Genomic DNA, 26,525 nt, shown 5'->3' on the forward strand with positions numbered 1-26,525 from the left:
AATTTAAAGACATTCTTTTTCTTCTGCATAAATCATTACCAGTTCATTATATTTTATCCCTGTATTTTGTATGGTCTCTGATCATCCATTGTCCATCTACATGTGCAGCGATATCTTAGTGGATGCCAGGCTCTTCAATACTGCTTGATTTTTAGGTTCCCATTTTGCATGTCCCATTTTCTGTGGCAAAAATGCATTTTAATGTTCCGATGCTGCAAATACTTGATCCAAAGTGACAGTTGCCAAAAACAGGCAATTTTTTTCTGATTTGAAGGCTTCAATTAAGTGCATTAAAGGTAAATTATTACTTCATCAGGCATTCAAAGATGTTGCCCTCCTTGTCTGTGTAACATAATCTGCTCGAACAGGTCCTGCATTCCGTTTTTTACCACATAGCAGAGCAAACCATTGCTGGTTGCTGTTAATTCAGGGCAATTTGCAGATTTCTATGATAGAAAATCTATATCCTCACTGGTTTGGTTTTTGTTTTGTTTTTTTTTTTTTTTGTATTTTCTACTAGGCCCTGATAATTTCCTGCTTGTTTATAATTTGCTGAATTTTTACATCATAAACTTTTTGTCTTTTTTTTTTTTTTTTGGTCAGGTTTTTTGTACATGAACAGGCTTTGCATGGAAAGTTTTCCAGGGTTTAATAGCTCTAAATATCCAGTGTTAAAGGCAGATTGCTGTATGTTGTCACATTATTTACATTTCATACTGCTGAAACTATAAAAGCCAACATCTTCTTTAAGATGTATATATTTCAAATTCATATACAGAAATTAGCTTGTGTCTCTTTAGTTGTTATTTTGCGGAATGCTGCTGGGTGAAACAGTTTGTTTCAATTACACTCATTTAACTAGTTCTCAAAATAAGGCAAACTGCAGAAGAGAAGAAAGAGCGTGCCTTTCATTTCTTTCCTTGGCTGGTTTGTTGAGTTCTTTTCACCGTAGTCCAACCTATCTAAAGCACATGTTTCAATCTTTTGGCAGCTAATAAGCCATTGAAAGCCATAAGCTGAATCGGTGAAGTGATTCCTTATTGTAGGGAGCGTTGCTGTTTGTTACAGTAAAAGCATACCTACAGAGCAGTGCTTCCTGCAGAGCATTTCACACAGCAAGATTTCAGATTTGGAGATTTGCTCCAGATGAGCATCCAAGACTGTGCTGTGTAATGCCTTCATCAGTGTGAAGCACCAGTTCCCAAGCAGTGAGACACACTTCACTGATTATGTGTCCCAACATAAACTACAGTTCAGTTACGCTTATTATCTTGGGCTTTATAACAATGATATGAAGCAGCTGAGGCTGGAGCGAGGGTGATCCTGCTCGCTGGAGGCAGCTTTGGGGGTGTGAGGACACGACTGCAATGATACATAAGACAGTTCATCACCAAGAAGCTCCTAATGAATGACCTTCGTATGGTCCGGCATAGACAGCCGTGGACGGGGTGGCAGAAGCATGGAGGCCACCATGGCACTCTGGACCCAGAGTGCAGTGGCCGAATGTCAGCTGTCCCAACCGGGTGCGTGGGAAATCTGTGCGTTAGCAAGTGGCGGTCATTTGCACAGTGCAACTAGCAAGTGAATGGCTATCTCATGGGTTTGCAGTCCTCAGTTTATCAGCCTCCACTTCCCAGAGTTTCTGGGGACTGCAGGCCACAGGCTGGGCTAGGTGTCAGTAATAAGACCCTAAATTCTTTAGGGACAAGCTCTGTTGAAGATGAAATAGTGATCTGACACGCTCTGTTGTTCTTGCCACCTTATGCATGCGAGCAGCATCTATTTATCTTTCAGGGACATTTTCCGAGTTTTGAGGAAAACTTAGCATTTACACAATGCTTAGTGGCATTGATTCTTAAAAACATGTTCTAATTCACATCTATTTTCTTCAGCCCTGATTTTCGTTTTACCCTTCCTGCATAAACAAATAACGAGTTTTCACTCTGATATCTTTCAAGATATCTGAAGCTACTTTTCTTCAGGTTTTCTCCACCATCTTGATAGAACAATTTGTTCAGTAAGAGAAAGCACATACTGTCATATATATATATATGTACAAGTCATTTGAATAAAATGACACATTCTTACTGATAGTATTTTTGTCTTGTTTTATCCAGTTTTTCAGGAATAAAAAGCTCTCCTATTCATGACACAACCATGGAAAATGGGCATGTACGCTTTCTAATGTGTAAGTATAAAGCTTTGCAAGATTTTCTTGAAATGTCTATTTCCTCATCTTACTTACAAAATCTTCCATCATTATAACAGGGAAAAAACAAAACATATTTAGATGGCAACTATGTACTAGAAAACAAAAGCAATCAATAAAGTGAGGTTTTTTTATTATTATTATGAGGTTTCCTTTGAATTTCTCTGACCTTTCTTTGGTTCTTTTTCCAGAATTTTTCCTGATTTACTACCAGCAGATCTGATGTGACCAAGGGTAGCTTACATAGCTTGAACTCTCTAACAGTTGGTGTCTGTTCTAAGTCCAAATGAACTTAAGAATGCTGTAATTCCTAACGCAGTTTTTAAGTTGACTGAAGAAGTGATGACCACATGAAAAGTCAAGGAGCTACACTAATGTATTTCCTCTCCTGGGATGTAATCTTAGCAATATAGCTGATTTGTTGATAAAATTTTGAATTGAGAATTTTGTCTACCCAAAGCAAGACAGAGTCCAAATACTTCTAATTGAGGGAGTTGTAAGAGAATATTAAAAAAGGTAATCATCATTTTCTTACACAGTAACACTCTAGTCACATGATCAAACTGTTCACAATTAATGACAACACGATTAATTGGAATAGTGAAAGGAGGAAAAGAAAATGTTACTCCTACCTTCAAAAAGGGCAAGGAGAAGGAACTACAGGCCTCTCAGTCTCATCTTGACCGCTGGGGAGGTGATGGAGCAGCTAACACCGGGAACCATTGCGAGGCACATGAAGGACAATAAAGTTAACAAGAGTAATTAATATGGATTCATGAAGGGGAAGTCATGCTTGACCAATCTGATAACTTACAATGAAATGACTGAATTTGTAGATATGGGTAGAGCAGTGGATATTGTCTAGGTGGATTTCTGGAGTACCATCACATACATTTTCACAGTGTTTTATTACATCAAACTCTAACAGTATCTTCAACTACATTTATAAAACCAAGTTACAGTTCATTAGTGACAGATGAAAAGCAAGAACAGAATTTGGATGTCTTTTCCAGAAGAAAAAGATTCTTAACTTTTAAATTCCATTGCTGAACACATGATCATTCATATACGGTTCTAAAAAAACAAAGGGATTAGTAATTTTCAGAAAAGTTATAAGTGAAGAAAATACTACCATTTATTTTTTTAAAAAAATTATTTAAATATATTCACTAGGATGTTAATTATCCTGTGTTGGTTATCTCAGTAAAAATTGCCCCTCTGCCTTAGCCAACAAGATGCCCAAGATAAAATTGCATCTTAAGTAGGGTCTTGTGAATTTAACATATAATTTCAGCATAAAAAGTGAAATGTCTGAGAATGATCTGAAAAGTTCTTCTTTCCTTACTTGGGTTAATGAAGAATTATGGTAAAGATAATGTGCAGTATTACATATAGTTAACTCATTCTTCTGAGAGAAATGAGGAAAGACCAGGAAATGGGGAAACTATGCCTCCACTTAAGCTTTTGTGAGTCTTTACCATTAATCTTTTTTTCTTTTTCTCAGAAGCATTCCTTACTAAACATGAACTGTGTGTTTCACAAGTTCTGCATTTTTTGTGTATTCTTTATATATAGAATATTTATAGCATATTTAGGCTACTGCAATCTATCACTCTCTGACAGAAATGGCATAAGATAGGTTTTATTCAATGTGCAAAGTAGTTTTTCTTTTGTTCATGAACAAAGCCCTCATCTGTCAACAAGGTAACAAATCGTGTGCAAAGTAGTCAACGGAATAGAAAGGTCTTAATTCTTCTGCAGCAATGTTCTGCCTGTTGAAATGTCTACTCCTGTTTAGGAATATACACCATAAACAGAAATCTCTTGTCTTAGTACAGACTGAAAATAGAACTTGGTTTTCACGATTAAACATTTTTAGTGGTATAAATAATTTATCTATGTCTGTTTACCTAGCGTTGAGTTCAGTTAACAGAATTCAAAACTTATAAGCATTGAAAAAACATATTTTTATACTTTAATTATACCATATTTCATTTCCTATATGTGTCCCAATATTTCTAAATATTTACAAGTTCTCTATTTCCAAAGATAGAAGTTTTGATGTGGATATTTTTGGCTTCCAGTTGCATCTTCACTTCCTTGAGCGTAATTTACCTCTGTACCTATTCAGGCAAGGCAGGTTCCACCATTTGTGCACATTGCCTGATTTGACAGCACAGAACTGGACAAACCGCTTGTTGCAGTCGAATCTGTATATTCTGTGCTGTTCAGTGTGCTGTCACTGCAGAGCACGGGCACCCTGCAGTGCAGGGCAGTGCAGACCAAAGCCGATGTCCACCCACGGCACAGTGTGTGCGGTGTGCCAGTGCCCAGGACCTGCTGTCTCCAGGTACACACGAGCCTCGAAGAAAACACAACAACACCCGGCAGCTGCTGAGGACATTGGTACGGGGAGGGATTTTACACGGAGGCACGACTGATGTGTGCACACAAAGCTTGCTCACTAGGTATATCAACATAGGGGCAGGCTGATGGGATTGTGACTTTCTCCGTTCGCTTACTGTGTTTACTAGATTTGTGTCTGTTTCTCCCTGTTTCCTCTATTAGTGTGCTGCTTACTGCAAAGCTAATCTTTACCTCCAGACATGCCATGAGGAGAGATGAGCAGCCCAACAAACCCCTCCTTGGGAACGCGTTTACAACTGTTCAGCAGTGGTGGAAACCATTTGCTGGCGCTGTTATTCTAAGACCTAATGACCTCCTCTCCCCTCTGTTGTTTTTATTACATCTCTCCCTTCAAACAGCTTCAAGAAGCTTTAGGAATTTATCATATAAGAGAATTAGGATGAACGTGAGCCAAGCATGTGCATGTGTGGTTGAGCAGAGGCGGGGAAAGGAAAGTTGCGCCAAGGACTGCTATAACCAGTAAAGATTCTTTCAGTTTGTTCTTATTCTTACAAAGGTGAGATTTTTCAATGGCCAGGGAGTTTATAAGAGAATGATGCCTAAGATCCCACATCAAAGATCAGTTCTTTGCTTTTTTTGGTTTGGTGTTACTAAATACATTTTAAATAGTCTTAAAAACTGTCTATGGTGAAAGACATGAAGAGCACAGCTGATCTTCAGCTTCACTGAAGACATTCCTGTGACATCTGATTTAGTCATTCATTTTTTTCTGCTTAAAATAGGACACAAATGTAGTAAGTTAATAACTAGATGTCCTTATCCAGGCAGCAGTCAGAAACATGAACAATTTCAGTGCAAGTGCTTAAAGAGATTGGGGCTAAAGCCACATTTTTTACATATCAGATGATCTGGCTCAAGAAAGAAGATGAGCTAAAATAGGAACAGTATTGAAGACGAGGTCTGGCTTAGTTATTACTTCTATCTTTCTATAAGAATTTACAAGGCATGTATCCTCCCTCATCTTCTACAGTGACGAGCATTAATAAAAAAGCTCCGGAGAGCTTGTGGCAGCTTTCACAATACAATCCAACCCTCAAATCAGCCACTCAAATAGTCTTTTCCTGAGCATCTGATTCATCCATAAGATTAACAAAATAGTTCAATTTTGTTTGAACAAGTCACTCCATGGAATTTTGTTAAAACAACTCCAATTTTGAGCCTTTGCATTTTTCATCTCTGCAGCCTAAGAAGTATTGAAAATGTTTGTATTCTTACAAAAAATTTATTAGAGATAAAAAAAGTTATAGGGTAGTTAAAATTTTTTTTATCCAACTTCTGCATGCACCTGCCTTTGATATTGTACTAAGAGTCAGCAGAAAAAAAACTGCAACACTGCAAATATATTTTAGCACGTAGAACGACACATCTGGGACAGCACATACCAGTGTAAAGTATCAAATGCTGTAAGACTCTCAAACAGCAATACTTGCAAAACTAGAAATAGAAAGAGGCTAAGATCATTAAACAGAAAAATTCTCCTAAAATAGTTACACAGGTAGGGAAACATTGTGCTCACTGGGCACTTATTCATTAGTTTATTATGCTTTTTTAATTACATTCATTAACCTTTCACTAGCATTTCTGGGAATGAGTTGGGTTTTTTGTCTCTAAATTGAAGATTGTACTTATTAGAAAAAAAAATTAATCAAACTATGGGAACTTTTTTTTTTTCAATTTCTAAATCTAGATCATTCCTCTTCGATCTTACTGTGTGCTTTGGCCTTGTACGTGTGACCCTGTGCGGGTCACACAAACGCCCTAGAGGGAATGCTCAGTTATTAGGTGGTGCAACATGGCATTGAAAAACATCAAGCCTTCTTACTAGAGGCTGTACTATGTATTTAATCCATGCATAATCCAGCTAGCATTAGCACTATTTCTAATTAATTGAAATTAAATGCACAGATGTAAGAAAAGATTCATGCTGCTTAAACACATGGTAACACAAATACGTTCGTAGACTGAGAAAAGCATACAGATTAGTGATTACCTTCAATTTTAGAAGGTCGTGGTACACAGTGCCCCCCTCCTCTGTGAACGTCCAAACTAAGAAGGAGGCAGAATGGGCGTGTTTTCACTTCCCATGCAGGGAATATGAGTCCCCTGGATGGTGCCGCATTATGCTTTGAAGTAAATCCCCGTTAAACACAGAGACAGAGATGACCAGCTGTACAATCCCTCTTCTTGGAGAGTGCTCACTGTATCCTTGGGACTACAGCAGCATTAACAGTAGCAAATTTGTTGATCCTGCAGTCTTTTCAGAGGACTAAAAGAAAATTGTACGTTTGTGCCTCTGTTTATTCTCTGGTAGTTACAGGGGGACCATTCTTCCCTCTGAGTGGAGAATCTGCATGCCTGACCCTCACCCAGTTTTCAGAAATATTTTCAATAGGCAGCTAATAACATATTATCATATACAAGCAAAGACAGCCATCATTCAAAAAATTCCTGGATTAAAATAAGAGATGGTATAATTAAGAGGTTTGCAAAAGTAAACAACTTCTCTACCCAGAATCCACGAGCAGTTCTGCAAATTCTCATGAAGGATTAGTTAGGTGTGCTTCAGTGTGCTTGGAGTATTCCATCTGCTTGGTATTTCAACAGTGGCCTGCTCCATTCAGTCTGAGACTTACTAGCCTACCTGCTTGTGAAAGATATATCCCTGAACTGTGCTAGATGGATTAAAACAGTCCCCACTAAAAATTTTACAAAAGCAAGAGCAGAGAAGTTCAGCTAATACCTTGTCTTTGTGAAGGGGCACAAGCCCTGAAGTGGACAGTTTGAATTGAGTGAACTACGTGACTCTGACATGGACTACCAACACAAAGCACATAGAACGGCTCATCCCCAGGTTATGTCTAGACCAAGAAACGGATTATCTTTTTAAGTATGTCACACATTTCACAAAATACATTTTTCAGAAGGATTTTATACTGAGTATGTTTGACACAACCTATGCAGCTTTTATAATATGCTACATTCAGAGAGATTCCTCCCTTGTTGAACAGTCTCTGCCATGCCTGTAGTGCCTTGCTCCTGACTTCATCCTTTCTTACAGTTGCACCATGATCCTGCAATTGAGGCAAAGCTACAAGCAAGTTGATAGAGCAGTAAATGGATCTGCAACAAAAATTGGTAATGGAAAAGCCCATTAGCTCTAGACGGTTAAAGCAGTGAAGAAAACTCTCTGCTTCCATTTCATTTGCCTTTACCAACAAATTATAAATTGTGTCAATTATACTAGAACAAACAAATGTTTTGGACTTTTACAAATCTGTTCTGTGTAGCAATATCTGGTTTAAGGTTATGCTACTGGCATCCTTCCAAATACATTCTGTAGTTACTGTAGGAAGAAAAACCAAATTTATTACATTTTGTTTGAGCAGAGGTCATTGCAACATTGGTGTTATGTATTCTGGAAGTCTTTTAAGCTCTTCGAATACTAAATGGAGTTTCAGTGAGATGGAACCACATGCTGAATCTCTGAATCTTATTACGATTCAATCATTATGGCTTCTAGCTTTTACATATCTAGCAGGGTCAAAAGTACATACTGAGTGTGAACACGATCGTTTTTTTAAATTATTTTTCAAATTAAACTTTCATTTCTATTTTTCACACCTACAGCAGAAATATTCTTGCAAATGGTCCACACCATTTGTACTGAGCTTTTATCATTTTAATTATTTCATTTTTTGATTTATTTGGAGATATTTAGCCACAACAGGTCCTTGAGCTAAACTGAGGAGCTGAGCTCTAAATGCAGCTTATTTCACCACATCTTATTAATTCATTTATTTAATTAACCATTTCCATCTCCAAAACATACCTGAACGAACGTGGCATCTGTTTTCTACCAAGTGCTCATGCTTTCCAAGGGAGCTAGAGATGAAAAATATACATGAGAGAAACATTTCAATTGGGTTTACTTGAAGAAAAAGATCGCTCCTGTCTAGTTTCTAGCATTTTCTCCAGTTTCTTAGGGCACAGTAGTAGTCAGAAAAGTGTGGGCAACATGCTGCCATCATGTGGCTCTGTGTTCTCATAATTTGGTTTCAGTAAGTTTTATGTATCTTTTCTCTCCTTTTCTGTCCTGCCTCCATTTTTTGGAGCAGTAGCTTCCAATGTGAGTGAGTGTTGTTATGAGTTAGGTCAGCAATCTCATCACCTTCTTGAAAGATGTGATAATCATTGCACACACTAAATAAGGAAATAAATTGCCCTATACCTAGCTACTGCAGAAATTATGAATATGCAGACATCAAAAACTAGACTGTGCAAACACGGGCAGTGCCCAAGCCTTCCTTCTAAGCCTAAAATATCTGAGTAAATAAATAAATAATACCCCCCCCCCCCCAAATTATATATATATAAATACCAAGAGTAAGGGATTGATTTTCTCACAGCTCTGTGTGTGGATCCCCAGAGAGAAAAGTGGCAAATCACCACGGATCATCACAAATCACCACAGAAGAAGAATTATTAAAAGGCAGCCAAGAAAATGCAAAGCAAAGGATTAGAAACATGTTTCTGGGTGGAAGGCAGGGAGGTAAAGATTTTTGTCTGAGTGGTAGCTGGAAGGCCTTTTGGATCATTTAGCAAAGCAGTACCTTCCCAAAACACAATCCCTTCCCTTTTCTAAGAGCCATAGGTCTGTGAAAACAGTGCAGGATGGAGCTGCAGGTGTCTGGTCTTCTACTCCAAGTCAAGATCAGCTATTCCCAAAGCAGTCCTCACAGAGATTTATTTTAACAAGGTCTTAAAAAACATCTGGATATAGCATATCACCAGCCTCTGTCTGACAAGCAATTGCTTCCCAACACTGTAATACCTAGCTCTCCCTGCTCTTTTGTAATTTCCAGCGTAAATTTCCCTTGGTGTGATTTAAAACTATTGTCCTATTCCCAATAAATGTAGAATATTTATTCCCTTAGTTTTATTTTCACCTTTTTTTGATCACCTCTTCCCAAACTACTCCAGCATCTTAAGTCTTGTCTTGTAGGTCATGATGTGTAAACTTTTTTACTCTCCTTTTGCAGAATTATGGTCCCTTTGCAGGCAGGATGTTGTGTATAGTCAGTGTAAATAGACAGTTTTGGGTTAATATCTGATGTCCACATCAATATTTACTGCTAACATATCTGAAGTACCAAATATTGCTATTCTGTTTGCCCTTGAGCCACCATTTTCCCCTAGCCAACATTTCCTAGAGGGTGTAGATTGCGATGAATTTAGTACGGCTCACAACGGATGTAGAAATGTGTAAAATACAGAGTACACATTCATGACTCAAAAGACCTTCTAATCCACAATGCAAGTCAATGTGCAGATCCGATAGTTTTCTGCTCATACTGAGAGAGCTGGAGGAACTGAAAAATATCAGTAATGTATTGAATTTCCAGTCCAGTTATACAATAGCCAACCTACTATCTAGTTCAGAGAAATTTCGATATTGCTTAATCCTTTGGCTGTTTTTTAATTTTTATAAAAGCTCAATGTTTGCTTTTTCATCAGACTCTCAGTGTAAGAGTCCCCTGTGACTGCCAGTGGGCTGACCCTGGGGAAACCCTGATTAGAAAAAGAAAAAGAAATAAGAAAAAAGAAAAAAAAAAGTCCTCTTCTGTATTTTCCTCCAAATTTTAAGCATAATCAAGACTATAGACTATCTTATCCATTCTGTAGGTACAGATGCATGAAAATGTTACTACAAAGTAAGCTGTGGTGTGAGTTTTTATCAGCCCTTCCACATTACTGGGCTATGTTCAGCCTCTTCCTTTTTTGTCAAATGTAAGGTATCGTCCCACTCAATAGATGAGAACTAGGATACCTTGTGCTTAGTGAAGCTGCGTGTGCATGTGTGCCTACCAGGTGCTGCATGGATTTAATGCTGTACCTTTGCCAGTAATTTATAACTCTGTATTGCCTTTGCATTCAGCGCTTGATTCATCATCCTTTCAAATAAATGGATGTACCTCACTGGGTCCTGGCCTTGACCTTGAGTGCACTGCAGCTATAGATCTTTCTTCTTGTAATTCTCTCAAGCCAGCCTGGATGATAGCCAGGCAGTTTCAGAACTATATGTGTGTTTTCCTTTAGATCCTTAAATTTAATCTCTGATTAAAATTTTTGTTTTTCTATTTAGGTTCTATAATAATAAATTGATATGTATGAGACTGCTTTAGGAGGCTGTAGAATTTCTATCACTGGAGGATTTTAAGGACAAGTTAGAGAAATATCTGTCAGGACTGGTTAGGTATAGTTGATGTAACCTGGAGGTAAAATAGGTGACCTTCTTAGTTCATTTTTCCTCTTTTTTCTTTGATTTTATAATTGGCCACAGACAATACAGCAGCAGAGTCAGTGACTTTATTCTTCAGTATGAACTCCTCTTTCTAAGTCAAACTAAAATGCCATTGTTCATTTGTTTGTTTTTCTGTGTGGGTAATTTGGAGTGTCAGGATATTTTGTTCCAGCAGTTTTCAGCTAAAAACTTCACCTGGGATTTTTTTTGTCACAGACAACCTTTTCCAAGGTGTCTTCCGACCCTCATGTAATATGGGCAGAGACAGTTTCTACATACTATTCCTTTCCAAAACACTGCAAAAAAGAAGGATATTTCCTTTCCTTCTACCTTACCCTCCCAGATCTCTTCTACGTTACAAAACAGGAAATACAATTAGAAGAAAAAAGCAACTAAAGCTAACTAAACTCTAGTTCAGCACAGGCTTAATACCAAAGCAGAAAGTACATGCAAATAACCTAAAGTAAAAATTACTACTGTCTTCAATGCATCAAAGAGAGTTTATTTTTATGTATGCAAACTTGAGTTGCTACGTGCACACCAGCTTTAGGGTTATCTCAGATCAAAGTAACATGTAATTTAAGGAGACTTCACTGTCTTTTCCACAAACCTAAGTTTTTATAAAATAACATATAGAACAAGGAAGAAGACTCCTTGGTGAGTATTTCAGGACTGGAAAATGTGCATTAAGTATTTCACTGGGACATTATGAAGGACCTTTTAAATTAAGAAAAGACTATTGCTTGTTTTTTTCATACCATGACAATATTCAGGAACATTCAGTGGGTTTCTTCCCAGATAAGACACAAATCAGTCCAACTCATATCTTGAAAATACCTTCAGCTACCATGGATAAAGTAGTCATGATATAAGGACCAGGCATCTTCTTACTGCAAACAAATTAAGTTAATGTGACTATAGCTGAGGATTTTAGGGAAAGCTTTGCTCTTTGTGGTGAGACTCTAATTTATTTGCCTACAATTTTCCCTTTAACTGAGCACATTGAAACCACCAATTGCTTTCAGCCTCTTGAAGTCAGACTTTCCTAGTATATTTATACTAGAAAAAGGTCACTTTTTAAATGGAGAAAGCTGAGTCTTCCTGCTGAAAAGCTTTATATCGAAAGTTTCAAAACAATTCTCCTCTGCCTGCTGTCGGTTCCCTTTCCCTTGATGCTAACCCAGTACCTTTCTGTGGCTTCCTTGATGGCCTGAAACTGCACAGTTCTGTCTGAGTCACGAGGAAAAGGTAGGATTTGGAGTGCATTGTGGTTTGTTTTGTGGGTTTTTTTCCCCTTCCTCTCATGAGCTTGCAGGCATACCTGTTCCTCAAGGTGGGCTCAGTTCTTCCCAGCACCAAACCCCTTCCCACCAGCTTCTGCGCTCCTGCCGGACAGGTGGCCCTCAGGAGCAGCTGAATAGGCAGTTCTGTGTCCCCCTAATGCTAATAACTAATAAAACAGATATGATATATTAGGTTGTTTTTATTTTTTCTATCCAGGGAGTTTCACTTATATTTTCATTTATGTGGCTTCTCGTGTTGCAGAACAGAAGATGAGAAAGGTGCTTCTCCTTAAAGGGCATTCCAGGTTCTCCTTAAAGGTGAATCAATAAGTATTTTCAGTGTCTGCTTTGCAATTCAACACACTTCTAGTGTAAAGAGAAACATAAATTCAAATCGCAAAAGAATTTTTAAAGGCTCATTTGCTTGTCATAGGAATTACCATTTCCTATGACACAGTTATGATAAAGTGTAGGAAATGCTTCAGGTTTCATATAAAATAGCACATCAAGTATCAAGTGTGGAATTAGAAACCAGAAAACAGTCTCAACACTGGAAGTTTTTTGTGTGTCCTGTCCTTACCAGATCAAGTAATCATTCATTCCAGTCTTATCCAAAGAAATACATTTAATAATTTGCCAGAATTTTGTACAAATTTATCTTACTTTAGGTAGTCTACTTCATGCCAATTAAAAATGTAACTCCTGATGACCTTGTTAAGAACTAAGAAATCTCTCTTAACCAAGAAAAATACGCATCTGCAGACTCTTGCTAAAGTAAGTGCCTAAAATAGATAGGATGAATCACTCCTTGGATGTGAATGTTTTTCTCTGTTGATGAGGGAGGGAGCATAAACCAGTTGCATAGGTTTAGGCATCTTTAGACATTTCATGCTAGTTGATATGAATCGTATTCTAGATGTTCCCATCAAACAAAGATACAATTACAGGTTTGATTTTTCTGGGTGGGATGTTACTCTCACTCTTGCCATAAGGATGGTTGAGGTGGAGGGCTGAAAGACCACACCAGAGCTGACATTTACATTGTAATCACAAAGCAAAAAATAATCAGAGAGCAAAATTATTAATTTTTTTTGTTTGCAGAATCATGTTTTTCAGATAGAAAGAAAGCAGCATGAAATTGTACAGTGTGAAACAAAGGAGAGAAAGTACAGGCAGACATTCTAAGGTGATACATTTTCTCTCCAGTTTGCCTTGATTAATTTTGAGGGCTCTGTGAGTTGAAAAAGATATCAGGAAAAACCAGACAAACAAATAAAACTACCTTTGAACAAAATATGAGATAATCTCAGATACACCAATATGGTGGCACAGGACAGAGTAAGAGAGACATGAAACTTGTGCCTTCAAGTTTTGGGCTGGAAAAATTAGCAATTGCTAAAAATGTCCTGGTATTCTGGGATCACATCTTAATAATTTGTCTATTTTGGTTGCTTGGATTTTTTTATCATTCATAGGTCAGGCACTCAGAGTTCAGCCCAGTGTGCTTGCTATTGATCTTAGAAAAATCTGGCCAATTAGCCAGACCTTTGTGGAAGCACAATTTAATACAATTTCAACATTAGCATCCATGCCCCTGGGCAGGAAGGCAGATATGAGAACCACCAGAGGCAAGGGTAGATCAAGGTCAGCATCTATAACTGCTGTAATGAATTCTGGACCTTGTACCCAGAAATCTTTAACTAAGGGACTATCATAAATTAAGGGAGTTAAAACTTGACCATAACTTCTATCTGCCAAAAAGTCTCTTTATAACTTGATTCATCTTTAGGGAACACAGAGACTGTTACATAACAGCTGACTAAGATGTTAAAATAAAGTTTTCCCAAACGAATTTTCCTATAGCCCAGCAATCTGATAGCTTTGATTCCAATCATCAGTCTAAAACTCCCCTTATAAACTGGCATAATTTATAGGCCTGTGAACATTTATGTGAATACGGAACTTTGACAAAACTTTATGAATCAAGAGTTGCATTTCCTTTTCACTCTGGGCAAAAAAACCACCCAAACCCAAACAAGCATTTTAGAAGTATGCCTACTGAGAGAGTGTAGAAGAATGTAAAAATTGAGGAGAGTTTCCAACCAAGGGAACATATTATTCCAAGATTTGAGACAGAACATTCAGAAAGATCCAGAATTTGCCTTTGACAAAGTAATTAAATCTGGCAAGCGAGGGAATTTGCTTCATCTGGTCTGATGTTTATAGGGACAGATAGTGGTTCTGCAGTTTGGACATGAGAAAGAATATAAAATGAGAAAGAATAGAGACCTGGGGGAGAAAGTTGTGTACTGTTCGAACTCAGAATTGACAAAACCAGTACAAGGAGTTGTTCATGCTGTAACATAAAATGCAAGATAAAATGATGCCCAGAAGCGCTACTGTACAGTGGTTTATCTACCACAGTACTTGCTAAAAAAGTCACAATATATTCAAATGTAAAACTAGGCTTTGGTCCTTGAGCACTGGCATAAATAATTTTCATATCTTTGCATATAGGAGGTCAATATTTGCTAAATAAGAAACACTTAGCCCCATAGCTAAGAGAGGCTTAACCAAGAAAAACCCTCCAAGGGTTTTAGTGCTTGTTTGGTTTCAGATGCAATTATATGATTTGAAGATTGGGTACAAACCTGGGAAAGATTTGTTTGATCTTGATGCACTTTCTGGAGCCGGTGACAAATACGAAGTGAGATAAAGCCAATGGTTTGTATGTGTGGTGGGGAAGAGATCACATTTGCTCTCAGTGTTTTCTCTGCCTGCTGGGTAGGGCAGGCAGAGAGCAAGAAGTCCCCCGAGCCATGGCTCAGCCGTTCGGTCAAAGGTTGGGAGAGATCCCAGCATGACACAGAGCACTTGCACAGCCAAATGCCAGATGAGTTGGAAAGTAGAAATCTCGAGGGGTCCATAGGGAACTGTACTGTTTTTTCCTGAACTATCAGTTGCTCTGAAGGAAGGAAGCTATCCCTGCAATAAATCCTTTAATTTTCATCTCTTTAACCCGGTCTTTTCTGTTTAAGGAGTTAGTTATTGTAGAGTGAGTTGTGAAAAAATCTCTAGTTTATTGATTCAAAAGTCTTGGGAGGTTTGGGTGTATTCCCTTAGGGAAAAAGATGCAGGCAGCTCTGCCTGCACAGAGTCCCATCACAGCACGCCAATCAGTTTAAAAAGGTAAAAACCAAAAATGGCCTTTCCAATACTAAAGGGAAAGCAGATTGTGATTGCCCAAACTGCTATTGAGAATTAGACACAGCATTATTGAGTATTTGGACAGTGTAATCATAGCCTTTGCTGTCTCTCTGAGAAACAGCTGCCAGGCCTAGCTGAGATTTTGCTTTGCATTTGCATCTGTGTGGTTCTTTCTAAAGTATAACAAAGAGATGTTTGGTAAACTCACACCAAGATTATTTGGGGGCAGAAAAATATGAAAGATGGTGAAGATAGCTTATGCAGGTCTCAAATATTCTGGGATATTGAGAAATCCTCACAAAACCTAACCCTACTAGAAAATCAGTGATGAGTTCATGCACAGTTGATGCACAAGACTGGATCAGCTGGAATTAAATAAAGTATTTGTTCAAAATTTATATAATTTCCCTGATTTTTATTGACTAGGTAGTACTCAACAGCTTATTGTTGCTATTATACCTAGTTTCATAAAATAAGCCTTTAATTTTGATGTTTAACAACAAACTACATGGATGATTTTAAGCTGCTCATAATAAGACTGGGTGTAAATATATATTGCAAGTCCCAGCTATGCCAAGTGATCTGAGAGCCTGGTGGAAAATAATAATGCAACCCCTGCCATTGCATCAGCATGTGTCCCCGTCTCCCAACTTTCTCTTCGCTTTTCTGTCAAAAATTGATAATAAGACTTTCTAGCACTACTGCTAGCTAATAGGAGGTCCACTGAGGATTTGCTGATATAAAAGAAACCCAAAAAATCTTCTAATTTATTGCCCCAAGCTGAAACTGCTTCCTAAAAGAAGACACTGTACACATGTCTGTGATGGGGAAGAATGGCAGAGCCCCCCTGCCATTGCCATTCAAGAAAGGCTTTCTTTCCACATAGAAACAAACGGAAAAAAGGGCAACACCTTCCCTCAGTGCAATAAGGGCAGAGGAACAGAGAGAGGCATGAGTTGCCTATTTAACTTCCAAGGTTGAAGCCAGAAGCAGCTCAACCAGCTTGAAATAGCTGAGCTTCAAGGAGAGCTATCACCAGAGTTGGTGGCCCAACTGTTCCTGGGCTGCTGATGTGCTGACTGCCTTCGAAAGCCTCACTGCACTGTGGGACAGCACAGGCACTTAATAAGTACTCCCAGTTCTTGGACTCTAGAAGTTACCAATAGGTAGCCAATTTTAAAATTCTATACTTTGCTAGTTGTGTTTTAGTTCTGCTAAGCTGGGAAAATATGATAAAAGAAATGGCATATTTGAGAAGTTCTGGTATGAGCTATTTGGCAGAGGTCATGAACAACACAGAATACAAGTCCCCATTTTTTTTAAGAACATCTTAAAGATATTCTTATATTTTTATATCAGATATATCTTTCATATAACCTCTTTAGGTAACACTGTGAAAACTCAGGCTCCATCCAGAGCTGATGATGTAAATTCCTGATGAGTATGCTGAAACCCAACTTGTGTCAACACAGCTGCACTTGTGAGCTAATTAGGCAAGACGCAGTAGTCTGCAAACTGAACAGAGCTGAGGCAAGGGTTCAAGCTCTGGCCTCTGGTTATCCATTTTGCTTAAGTCTTGCTGAGGTGGACAGGTCAGAGACTGTTCTCATTAGTCAGTGTGAACGACGTACAGGGATGCACGAGGTGTGCCAGGACACTCAACCTTAGGCTGGCCACCTTCCCTGGTGAGGTTATCTACCTTGTGCCTACTATCCCCATGACTGTGCAGCCACGAGATCACTGCTAAAAAGCTGATATACCATTCTGAAAAGCTCTGTGACTCTCCAAAAGTCTGTTGGTGCTGGTTGCTGCCTGGTTCCAACACTTCCCACCCAGGATCTTCCTTCTTCCCACAGATACCCAGCAACTAATGAATTTAGACTCATCCTGTGCTCTTTTATCCATCTGCATGTAATGACCCCATAAATCTCACTCTTTCATCAGATTTATGCTATCATATTTGTTACTGTAATGAGTCAATGATGACCAGTCTTAGATTGCATATATTGACTGCCAGATAAAACATTTAAGCAATTTTCTTAATGGGACTCTTACTTTGAGACCACAGTAACAATAGATTGGAGGCGCAAGCTTTGCCAAAACACACTCTAAAGCTACATTATTACACAATGGTGATAAAGCATTTATCGAATGATTTTAAATAATGATCATCATCATCTACTTCATTCAACACATTTATTAGAATTACTATTCAAACATTAACTAGCTGGGTGTCTTGGACAGAAAGATAAAGACTCATTTAAACATTAAAATGTTGGAATGAGGCCATAATGACCAACGAGGAAGCAAATTCCTATACCTGCTCAAACCGTGGTGATGAGAAATATCTGAACCCACAGGGTTATTAAGACATCGAATAGGTGATGGTTTTTCAGCTGTGCTTTCATTTACTTAGTATCAATGAGAATGCTTAATATTTATCTCTATTCATGAAGTTCAGGGGTGTTCATCTGGAAATAGTCAGTTTTTCCTTGGATTGTTTACCAAATTTTAGGTAATTAAAATCTAATGTAGAGTTATCTGTTTCCTCCAATTTCCTGCTGCTCAGTACCATCTACTAGGTAGCAGAGCATATAATTATTACTAGAGAGTGCTTGAATGACTTCTGGTAATTGGAATTTCAGTAAACCTTGCCAGATCATCTAGCAGTATTAGGGAGACATCTGAGCCATCGCTCTTTTGAAAATCAGCTGGCTCTTTTCGGATGGCGAAGTCACTAGATGAGTTTATATGTTTTTTCATGCAGTGGTAAGGCTATCTTATTTCAAATGCTTTCAAATACTATTCATGTTCCTATGACTGTTAATGTATACAGCAGCCCCATAAACCCAGTGGAATGCTTGAAAATATTTGGTTATTTCTACCATGCGTATCTTTTCTGGAGTCTATGCAAGTGTAAGTCACAGTGTAAAAGAAGTCTTTATACAAACATAGTTTTCAAGACAAATGACTCTTTTTTTTCAAGATTGCTATTAAAACAAGCACAACTTCATTCTTCTGTGGCCTAAGGGACCCTCACTAGGGGTACTATGTGTTTCCCCGTTAGCATGGCCTGGTGTCAGTTCTCTTACACTCTTTTATAACTCATGCCACCCATGGGAGGTGGTAGCTCAGGCTCCGTGGCTTACTCCCATAGTCCTGACATCATGTACCCCCTCAGCTGCTCTTCTACTTGATTGTTCGGCAAGGTACACGGGTCCATGGGGAAACCAGTGTGGCAATGCTTTCCACTCATTCTTACAGAGCACCTATCTGTATTAAGGGTATGTCTACGCATCAAAATCGGGGTACAATTGGGGCAAGAATGAGCTGGATTTAGCTTTTATACTGCAGAGATTGTGTGTTTTTAGTGTGACACAGCCTCTGGGGACCACAGGTACATGTTTCTATGCCCGATCTGGGTTTAGAACCATGCTGCAATTTTCTTATACTGGGATCATTATCTCATCTACCAAGATTAAAATTAGCACCATCATTTTAACTCAATTTAAATGCTGTAGTTTCACCCTCATTTTGTGACCTACACAGAAGGAAAGAAAAAGTCCTTGTGCCGTTCATTCATAGCTGAAGTTCATTCAAATAACTATTTCCAGTAATTCTGATTCCCTTTTACCTTTATCAGAAGTATAATGGTAATTAAAAAAGAAAAGATATTTGAAAAGGGAAAGCTTTCAACATTTATCTTAATCTCCACATTGTGCTGCTGTGGTCTGAGAGTGCATTTCTATACTTTTTGTTCCCAGTCACGTAGGCCAACCTTCCAGCAGATGGGAGCTAAGAAAACCCACACTGATAAATGTTTCAGCAATACAGAAGCCACATGAATCCTAAAGAAACCTCAAGTTTAATATATTATCCATTTTCTGATCATATTGTTGTATGTTGTACTCTTGCATGTATCCTATATATGCAGTATGTAAGTCAAAATATATCAAAGTTAATAATTAGTAAGCATTGACACAAATATATAGCACTTTTCTATACTGTAAAAACATGGTATATATATAGGATATTTGTAAGAAACACAGTAAGGATGGGTGACTTAATTTTTAATATTCCCTGCCAATGAAAGCATCATGCTAGACTTCCTACAATCTGAGCGTGGCTACAGATGGTGTAGCTGTTTATTTTTTTCAATTATGCCAATTACGTTTAAAGGTAATTGACTAAGTGCACCTAAATTCTATTTTAACATTATTCCATGACTTATTTCAGCTGGTTAGGATAACGAGAGTTTCTTGGTCATCATAATATGTAGGCCTATTAACAGTTTACAAACAAAATCGGTTCTTCTTTGGAAGCGTTTTTTTCTTATTTGTATTGCACACATGCCCAGTGGCTGCTTATGACTGCATCATGAGGGAGAAGGTCTTAGGATCTGATCTCTCTCTTTTAAGAGATTTGCTTTCCCCGTCCCCGCTGGTTGGTAGTTTGCTATCCTAAGACAGATGGAACAGCGAGCTTGGAAAGTCCGACATTGATAGTAGAGAGGAAACTATAATAAATAGAATTTGGAGTGAAAAGGGAGTTGTTTGATTTCTGCTCAGAAAATTATACCCTCTGTACTTAGCAGTTGCCTGAACTTGTGTACTGGGTGCAGCTAAATAAGTGACAGTAAGGCAGCTCTGAGTTCCCTGGTCCTAAACCTCTACATTTGCCTTAGTGGAAATTACAGCAACCTAGGGCTGCTCTGAATTAATCATTAACTTGGCTCTAGTCCCATAGGAGCCATCTGGGTGGACCTAAAGCACAGCAGCTCCTGGCTGGCAGGAGCCTGTGAGGGAAAAGGCATGGGAGAGAGCTGTGTAATTGGACGGTGACCTCCTGGGATTTGGGAGATCCCTAAAAGGGAATTTCTGGTTGACATGGCTGTATGGATACTATGGTGGTATATAAGGAACACTAATGTTAGGTTACTTGCTTGTTTTGAAAATCTGATTACTCTCTGTTGTGCTCTTCCTAATTTTTCAGTCCTCTAGTCGTGTAATTTCTCTTTTGGATGTAGCAGATGAGCTGTGTCCCAGCATTATTTGGCTTTTTCTTTGTGGGGAGGATGGGCAAAGGGATTTTTATTTTTCATTCCAAACATCCTTACTTTGCAGAACAGGAGCAGTAAGACCTGGCTGAGATACAAATATGCCAAGGAGGAAAGACCTCATTTATTGTTGAAATAGATAATTGCATGGGAAAGTTCCATAAAAATGAAAAATGGTTATTTTGAAGCCTTTTGGCTGTTTTAAACTGAGATGTTGGATGAATAAAGCAATTTAAAAGTAAAAGGACATTTTCACAATAAGTTTGAAAAAATATTTGAAAACTTAGCGTTATATATAAATGAAATAAATATACACTGCAGAGGTGCCAGTAGCAGATTAGAAAAAAAAAAGATGCACCCTTTAGGAAAAAAAAAAAATCTTTTTTGTGCTTTAGGTATGCATCATAAGCTCACCCTCCAAAAGTAGTTGAGTTGTCCTGAAAAGAAGTGGTCCTTTTTGTAAGTCGCTGTCATAATTTGCTTTTGCTTTTACTCTGTTGGTATTGTCTACTTTTCTTATTCCCTTGGGTAACACTTCAGGAAGCTGAATGGTAATCTTAGTATATAAGTTTGCTACTAATTATGTGTGGTAATATTTTAAGCTTTCATGACATTGATGTCAGAAAAATAATAATAATGCTAAACTTTCCCAACAAGAAATCAGTGAAGTTTTATGAGGCTAGGGGCAGCTGGCCCCCGATGCCCTCTTTCCAGCTTCCAACCAACATGAGCTTGCTGAGGGTGCAGCATCTTAGCCAAGGTATCTTCACTAGCTTTTCCCACTTCATAGAATCATAGAATCACAGAATGATAGGGTTGGAAGGGACCTCTGGAGATCATCTAGTCCAACCCCCCTGCCAGAGCAGGGTCACCTAGAGCAGGTTACACAGGAACACGTCCAGGTGGGTTTTGAATGTCTCCAGAGATGGAGACTCCACCACCTCTCTGGGCAGCCTGTTCCAGTGCTCTGCCACCCTCAGGGTAAAGAAGTTCCTCCTCATGTTTAGGTGGAACTTCCTATGTTCCAGTTTGTGCCCATTGCCTCTTGTCCTGTCCCCGGGCACCACTGAAAAGAGCCTCGCCCCATCGTCCTGACACCCACCCTTTAAGTATTTATAAGCGTTGATAAGGTCACCCCTCAGACGTCTTTTTTCCAGACTGAAGAGACCCAAATCCCTCAGCCTTTCCTCATAAGAGAGGTGTTCCAGTCCCCTAATCATCCTCGTAGCCCTCCGCTGCACCCTTTCCAGCAGTTCCCTGTCCCTCTTGAACCGGGGAGCCCAGAACTGGACACAGTACTCCAGGTGCGGCCTCACCAAGGCAGAGTAGAGGGGGAGGATGACCTCCCTTGACCTGCTGGCCACGCTCCTCTTGATGCACCCCAGGATGCCATTGGCCTTCTTGGCCACAAGGGCACATTGCTGGCTCATGGTCATCCTGTTGTCCACCAGGACTCCCAGGTCTCTTTCCACAGAGCTGCTCTCCAGCAGGTCAGTACCCAACCTGTACTGGTGCATGGGGTTGTTCCTCCCCAGGTGCAGCACCCTACACTTGCCCTTGTTGAACTTCATAAGGTTTCTCTCTGCCCAGATCTCCAACCTGTCCAGGTCTCTCTGTATGGCGGCACAGCCTTCCAGTGTGTCAGCCACCCCACCCAGCTTGGTGTCATCAGCAAACTTGCTGAGGGTGCACTCTATCCCCTCATCCAGGTCATTGATGAATGTATTGAAGAGGACTGGACCCAGTACTGACCCCTGGGGAACACCACTCGTCACTGGTCTCCAACTAGACTCTGTGCCCCTAATCACAACCCTCTGAGCTCTATCTTTCAACCAGTTTTCTATCCACCCCACTGTCCATTCATCTAACCCACACTTCCTAAGCTTCCCTATGAGGATGCTGTGGGAGACCGTGTCAAACGCCTTGCTTAAGTCAAGGTAGACCACATCTACCGCCCTCCCCTCATCTATCCATCTAGTCATGCCATCGTAGAAGGCTATCAGGTTAGTCAGACATGATTTCCCCTTGGTGAACCCATGCTGAGTACTTCTGATAGCTTTCCTTTCCTCCACGTGCCTTGAGATGACACCCAGAACGAGCTGTTCCATCATCTTTCCAGGGATGGAGGTGAGGCTGACCGGCCTGTAGTTCCCCGGCTCCTCCTTCTTGCCTTTCTTGAAGACTGGAGTGACATTGGCTTTCCTCCAGTCCGCAGGCACCTCGCCTGTTCTCCAGGACCTTTCAAAGATGATGGAGAGTGGCCCAGCAATGACTTCTGCCAGCTCCCTCAGCACTCTCGGGTGCATCCCATCAGGGCCCATGGACTCGTGAATATCTAGATGATCTAATTGGTCCCTCACTCGCTCCTCCTCAACCCAAGGGAAGTCGTCTTCTTTCCCTGTTACTTTATTCAATGCCTGGAACTCCTGAGGGCTGGGCCGAGCAGAAAAGACCGAAGCAAAGAAGGCATTCAGTAACTCTGCCTTCTCCACATCCTCCGTCACCAAACAAACTTCTGTAGTTTTGTTCCAAATAATGACATGAGATGAGTTCAGGGACCCTTGTTTAAAGAGACGTAGCAAGGTAGGAGTGCCTTCCGTCCTCCAGAAACCCTGCTTTTGGGATGGTGTTGTGGTTTTGGACAAATTGGCCAATGACGGGACAGATGCTCTCGCCCACCTCTCACTCCAAGGAATGGAGGAGGAGAAAGAAAGAGATTTACAAGCTTAGAAGGAACTAAACTACTTTAATGAAATATTAATAATAAAATAAAAAGGAAATAATGAAATAGATATAATATATACAAAACTGTATCAAGCTCCCAGGATGACGTCACCAGCAGGCACTGGGGAAGTCCCAGACTGGACTCAGCAATGGGTGGGAACTGGATTCCTGTTTTGGACTCAGGAACGCATGGATCGGGATCAAAGGCAGACGAACAGACAAGGTCCGCCTCAGATGTCGGCAGCTGAAGAAAGAGGCTGACCCTTTGATGCCTCAGCTTTTATACTGAGATTGATGCAGATGGGATGGAATACCTTGTTGGTGAGTTTTCCACTCCTCCCTGCAGGGGCCACCCCTCTGCTCTTTTCTGCTTCTGACCCTCCAATGGGGCAAATAGCGAAAGTAGCTGACCTTGGTTGTTAAAGCAATTAGTATAAGCAAGAGCCTTTCTGCATACCATTCCTTGGCATTAGCTATAAACATTGGTCTTATCACTCTGAGAACAAACAGTTTTCTGTACCACATGCTGTTAATTTCAGAGAGAAGAGGCCTAGCTAAGAAGTAAAATTACTGAACAGAAAGTTGGTTCTGTTCTACCTCAAACCACGGCAGATGGGTATTGACAGAACTTTCCCAGGCGTTGCATTTTGATATAGGAGACATGCTATGAGAAAGCAGGTGTTCCTGATGCAGTGGGAATGTGACTTGATTGATGCCCCAAAGGCTTGCAGGGTCATTGAGGACACCCACTTTTGTGTTGTGCTCTTTGTGAGCCCCCCTAACAAGGACACACAAGGACAGCCTCACAGGGTGAGTGACTTGTGAACTAGAAACTGTCTACTTAAGTTCTTCAATTTGCCCATCCTCATTACAAAGACTTTAATGAAAGACAGGTTGTGCTCTTGGTCACCACAAGCACTTAAGTCATTATGCCCCTGGAAACACAAGTCCTTATGTCCTTGGATCAAGTCTTCAAACAGACAATTAAAGCCAGATGCTCCAAATGCCTGAGAATTTAAGTGCTGGGCCCCAGTAAATATGATGCGATATTCTCAGAAGGAAAAATACTGCTTATTGTTTCCAGAGCTATTTTTCAAGCCAAATCTTTTCATTAAGTCACTAAAGTCCAAACCATTAACACTGAGTTGTTATTAAGGCTTAGGCCTTAAATTTCCTACGCCATGTAATATGCTCAACTGGAAATGAGCCAGGCCCCCGATAAGAGTTGGGACTCCCCATTCATTCAGAGGCTTAAGTTATCAAATGTCAAATCCAGAGGAAAAAGTAAAGGGAATATCTGCCTCTCTGAGACAGAATGTTACTCCTTTGTCAGTGTGAACTTTCATTGGGCTTTCAGACGCAGTTAAACAGGACAAAATGGTGGATATTTGGGCAGGCAAAGGATGTGCATGTGTTCTTCTCCTGCTGGACTTCATCTATAACATAACATGACTTGTAACTTGTGACTTACAGGAAAGAACTATTTTGAGTGTGGTTCAGTACTTAATAACAGTACTGTTCAAGCTAAAAGTCGTTACTTTGCATCTGGACCAGCTCCTTAGTCCAGTTCACCCCATAACTGCACAAATGCTCATGGAAGCACCGCAAAGAGATGGAAGAGAGGTCAGAGATGCAGCAGGAAGGTGCACCAATTAAAAACTGTACTACTACCAGGGAGTTGTTCGAGAAATTAGCTTTGGGGTTTTGACAAGAGGCACTTCTAATCTGTGCTTGCACTTCATTTTCCAGTGCTTACTGATAGAAATATAGAATGTAACCACAATTAACACCGGAATTCGACATGACAGGTTAGGTGGCAGAGGTATTTAGTTTCCAAAGTCATGTTCATAGCTCAGGTTGTCTAAATTAAAACAGAAGATTAAGGCAAAATTAATGTAAATGCCTAGCCATATCCCCAGATACCTGATATATATCACCGCATTTCTCTTCTCATAGTAGCAAAGTGTTAATTCTCATTATCTTTTTCATCACTATGAAATCACCTGATTGCTAGTTTTCATTTGACTATTTATATTTAAATTAAATACTGATGTATTGAAGTTATGTTGTGAGGGCTAAAACCCACTGTCGAATCAGCAGTTGAGTTGCAACAATAGAAAAGCTCTCTAGCCTTTAAACTGTCTTTATGTCAGAAACAGGTGTAGTAAGGTGCAACTTAACGTGAGAATTAGAACAATTTTGCTTAGAATTTAATTTAATTGTATTCATTTACTCTTTTAGAATTTAAGCAGCACCTCGCTTGTGAGCCTGCAGGTGAGTCCTGGCAAACTCAAGAGTGAGAGTATGGCCTTGTGACCATGGATGATGAATAGCTGTGCCCACCGTGGATGCCAGGAGAGGTTATGTTGCAGAAGTGTAACACCAACAAAATATCTTCCACAAATCAGGTTTAATGGTGTCATGAAAAGGTGAAAGGGCCAAACTGAACAGGGATCTTATACTACAAGCACTTTGGCAGACAACTTTTTCACAGGCTCAGGATGTCAGTTGGGAACTAATATTACACAGTGTGTACTAAATCTAAGCTTAGAATGGTGACTCAAAATGCGCAAACCACCCACCTATAACATGAGGACAGTCAGTCCAAGGGAAGGTACTTCGGGTGGCGACGCGATTCAAAGGGAGGGCTTCCGATGACAGACTCACTGCTCCCAGGAGAATCACTCCAAGGGGGTCTCCAGCTGGGGCCCCATTTTATAGCCTGCGTCAGATCTGAGCTGTGGTCATCTATTGGTCATGGACACATATAGCTTTTATTGGTCAAAGGGTCTCTGAGGTGAGCTCATTTGCTGAGGTGGTCTCTAGGGATCAGGTGTCTGGGGTATGTGGCTGGGGCTTCTTTGCATATGTGACCAGCAGCTTGCGTGCTTCCCTCCGAGCTAACCACCACGTCCCTGTACCAACAGCAGGGAGGAGCTCCTGCCACAGGGTTATACAGCAAAAGATAGCTGTGGCACCCTTAAAAATGACAATATTTGACTATACAACTATACATTGTCCTACACACACAAAGACACTGTGTTGACCTGTGATGTAGGACTCCAGAGCGATTGGCAAACTTCAGGGGCATGGGTTAGAGCCACTTACAGCAACTTTTATCATTTTGATCCTAATTAAACATGAGGCAGATGCAAAGATGGAGCAAGAGCATTTAAAAAATTTCATAAAAATGCTTCATTAATATATCATAAAGAATTTCATGTTATAAATGCCTTTCTGGAATTTTCTATCTCAAGAAAACGGTCTGAATTTTAATGTGACTGCTAACTTATTTGTAAGTAATGAAGCAAGAATGCC

Source organism: Chroicocephalus ridibundus, chromosome Z (assembly GCF_963924245.1).
Source record: "Chroicocephalus ridibundus chromosome Z, bChrRid1.1, whole genome shotgun sequence".
Taxonomy (NCBI): domain Eukaryota; kingdom Metazoa; phylum Chordata; class Aves; order Charadriiformes; family Laridae; genus Chroicocephalus; species Chroicocephalus ridibundus.